Source organism: Morone saxatilis, unplaced genomic scaffold (genome assembly GCF_004916995.1).
Source record: "Morone saxatilis isolate NCDOM2014 unplaced genomic scaffold, NCSU_SB_2.0 Contig24, whole genome shotgun sequence".
Classification (NCBI taxonomy): domain Eukaryota; kingdom Metazoa; phylum Chordata; class Actinopteri; family Moronidae; genus Morone; species Morone saxatilis.
In genome coordinates this window covers 381715-385514 of record NW_023339807.1, presented here as the reverse complement: position 1 = coordinate 385514, position 3800 = coordinate 381715, and positions in this window count along the sequence as shown.

Below are 3800 nucleotides of genomic sequence, written 5' to 3'. Positions count from 1 at the left end.
CGCTCTGAGAGGTCGCTGACCAGCTGACCATGGAAAACATCTCTGACGTCTGCAAATAAACTCAGGAGGGGGGCATAGAGGGGTTGTTTCTGCCGTGACACTACAACACTACTGTCCCATAACACTCTAGACTGTGCCATCCCAGAGGGCAACACGATGAATCTGAAGATTGAGCTCTGTAGAAGTTACCAGATAAATTCATCAATCTGAAATCATTTAATTTTGGATTAAAAACCACATAACTCTAATTCACAGTCACATTTGTTGGCTCCAATATTTTTTTTTAAATCAGGAGACTCTTATAATCGATTATAATGCTTACTGTAAAGAAAATGAGCCCACCCGGTTCAAGCAGGCAGTCCCCATCCCCTCTACTTAATATAACACAAACCTCTGCCATCAGGAAGAAGACTCCATGTGCCAAACTGAAAATCAACCCAACTGAAGCTATCGTTCATACCAGCCTTCATCAAGCTGCTGAACTCTAATACTAAACTTAGTGCAATAAATATACTCTCACACTTGTCTCTTTTTAAGCCGCTGTATTGTCAATGTTAGAACTATAGTCAAATGTCTTATTCGTGTTTAAAGATGTTTCATGTTGGTTTTGTGATAGTTTCCTGATGTTTTTTCTAAGTGAAGCAATGGATTGTAGCATTGTGCCCAAGACAAATATCCCCTCTGGGACAATAAGATTAATTCTACTCAATTCCACTCTATTATAGCATGCCTGGTAGTAACCTGGTAGTAACTTTCTAGGCCAAGTAGGAGTATTTCAGAGAAGTGCTTTTTGCTGCAAACTTTAACCTTGTTTTTCCCCATTTTTACCAAAAGTGGGTATGGTTTATATTGTAAGTTGTCAAAAATAGTCGAGTATACCCCATTAGTATACATTAGCTTAGCTTCTGTGCTGCCATACTTCTACAACTCTGGGCGTGCTGTCATCTACTGTAGGCAATACACTGAATATGGATAAGTACCTCATACAATGCCACTTCAAAAAACTTCAACTATCCCTTTAATAGTTTATATAGTTGAAGTAATAAATTACTTGACTACTCAATGCCAACACCATCTGTAAGTGTGCACTCGCCTGTAGTGGTCATAAAAGTGCACTTCTTTTCTAGGGACAAACTGGAAAACTTACTGGAAAAATACTTAATTAGAGGCACAGACTACTGAGTCAACAAGAGATTAGAGCTTCTCAGAAAGTAACAATATCTTAATGTCAGACAGACGTAATAAATTAATCTGTCTGCAATAACAACAACTGCTATCCGGTGTTATGGTTGCCATAAGACACGTAGATGCCCTTTATAAAGAGCTGCAAACATACTCTTATTTGGGCACCTGGATGTTCGATAAAGTGAGAGGCCCAGAGCAGCGCAGGACCTTCTAGGTTACTGTATTATTAGCATCACAGCTAATCATTCAGGATTAAAAACCTGGAGGTGTGTATACCAGCAGTCAAGCCATGCAATTTACCTCAGTTGGTTTTATCATTACAGTATGCCCTGCATCTGACCAGTCCACTGAAAGCTGGTGTGATGAAAGGCTTCCATTTATAGCCAAAATGGCATGATGGCTGGTAAACACAGCAAAGATGGCAATCTGATACAGTAGTGACATGCTTCTTTTGGCAGGGAAACAGAGTCCAGAATCCCCATCACAGGCACAACATCCCCCCACTACACCTCTGACTGTCCAACACTCAAACACCAGCCAACCCAAAATAACACCACCAGGGGCCTTGTGTTGTCTCTGAACCCTTCCCTAGTCATGCTAGGAACGTTTGCTGACCTGTATATTCCCACACCACTGTCCTCTATTTGATATTCACTGGCCTGGCCTCACCTGTTATGCGAGTCCCGCGGTCGACCACCACCCCGTCCAGCTCTCCAGTGGAAACAGTGTTCTCTTTTTGACCTGACTTGCTTTGTTTGGAACACTAGCCTTCCTGACCAAATGTCACAAGTATGACTGCAGCTGATTTGTTTGCAGGTGTTTCCGCACTGGCAGGAACCAGGAGGAAGGACAGCTGACCACACTGCTCCTCCACACTGCACAGTTTAACAGCAGATGTCAGTTTGACTGGATTGTTCATGACAGTAACTCTTAACTGTCCTCTATGATCAAAAGCTCTATATGTCAGGGCACAAAGATTGGATTTTAACAATGGCAGGGTCTGTTTAGAGTCTACATTGCATATGAAGGCAGTTTGGATGATTGAACTGTAAATATTGTATTGTTAATATTATATAGTATTTTTCTAATTTGGTAAATCTGATGTAGCGTTTGCTATATATCTGTAGGATTTGAAATTCCGAACTTTGGCAGACCCAGTGGAACTATCAAAAAAGATACTGTGCCAAACAGCTATACAGAAATACCCCCTTTAGGGATCTAACCCTAAGAAACTGCGATGAAAATAACATGTTCTTACAAACTAAAACACATGCCGCCACCCAATTGAACAGAAAAGTCGTAGGAAGACACACTGTGTTTATATTCTCCTCCATTGTCGACTGAAGTTAAGTATTTCTATTCCCTTCCACAACATTCACTAATTGGAAATTGGCAAAGTTCTACCAAGTGGAAATTTCAGCCTCCAAGAAGTTGCAACATTACGATGGCAAGAAACGAAAATTCAACCAATTCCCGATTTTGTCCATTGACCACAACCTTTCCATAAATTTGACCAATCATCGTAGTTTCTGTGGAAAACGTTGCATATTATTACTGGAACAAGTTGCCTTCAATGGTTAATGAATCATACCAGACAAAAAAGAAAACACAACTGCTTTTGCATTTTTCTTTTTCAATTTCATTGCAAAAAGCTCTACTCTACTGCTCTAGTGATCTAAAAGGTGCACAATGTTTGTTTGGGACAAGACTAAAAATGTATGATTCATTTACAGGTAAGTATAATAGATTTTACCTCTACGTAAGAGTAAAGTCTTAATAGTTTAACATCAGACTCATCAGTGATAAAGTAATCAGTATGCAGAGCTCACAACACATGGCTGTGTTGTGAGCTCAGAAATTTGGCCTGATGGGATGAAAAAGAGGAAATGTTGCCCAGATCACTGTATTGGGATTCATCCTTTGAGGACCATGACATGTCATGTAATATACAACATTACATGACAATATGGTCACTAGTTGTGGATATATCTTGCTCTGGACCAAAACTCTGGGTGAAGTAAGCAACTAACTGAACAACGTCACTAATTCTTGGACCCCTTCACTGGCGGACCTCTTCTTCTCTGTATTTCCATTTATGTTTACGTTACTGTAATAAAAATTTTACATATTCATACATGGTCTAAACTAAAATGATCCACTTCAAACTCCTATTGTCCTTTTGTCTTTTTGTGCAAAGGAAACTTTTGACAGTCTATGTTGTGTATGACTACATATCCAGCAGTTCAGCTGCTATGAAAAGCCAGGCAGTCTTGTTTGACCACAATGGATTTTGTGGTTTTGAAATAGTTTTGAAATCCCAAATATTGTAGAATCCTGAGAACCCAGAAAGAAGCAGGCGTTGACCCAAAATGTAGCAATATTCTCTTTAAATCAACTTTATAGGTCAGCATCCAAGCCAAAGGTTAAAAAAAAAAAGAAAGTGTATTCTATAAACCTCTATGTAAGAACAAATGAATAGCTGGCATGCGAAAACCTGTCTTCACACTGAGCTGTCAAACATCATTCCTGTAGAAAAGCTTGAGTAGTATTCCATGTACTTGGTGTATTCTTACTGAAACATACACAAAGACACAAAGTGTCCTGAGATAACTTCT